Source organism: Acanthisitta chloris, unplaced genomic scaffold (genome assembly GCF_000695815.1).
Source record: "Acanthisitta chloris isolate BGI_N310 unplaced genomic scaffold, ASM69581v1 scaffold25212, whole genome shotgun sequence".
In the NCBI taxonomy this organism is placed as follows: domain Eukaryota; kingdom Metazoa; phylum Chordata; class Aves; order Passeriformes; family Acanthisittidae; genus Acanthisitta; species Acanthisitta chloris.
In genome coordinates this window covers 6744-7010 of record NW_008659134.1, presented here as the reverse complement: position 1 = coordinate 7010, position 267 = coordinate 6744, and positions in this window count along the sequence as shown.

Below are 267 nucleotides of genomic sequence, written 5' to 3'. Positions count from 1 at the left end.
CCCCTTCGGCGACTGCCTGCGGGGCGTGCTGGCCAGGATGGGGCAGGTGAGTGGGGGTCACTGTCCTGTGTTTCCACACTGAGTGTCCCCAAGCTCCTCGTAGCGGCTCAGCCCTGTCCAGGGCAGCAGCGCGTGCAACCTCTCAGCCCCCTCCCACTGCCCAGTTCCAGGACGTGCTGGCCATGCTGGCACATTTTGGGGTGCTGGTGCGGGCACGGGCAGCCCTGGCACAGGAGGCAGAAGCCGGGGAGGAGCGGCTGGCCACGG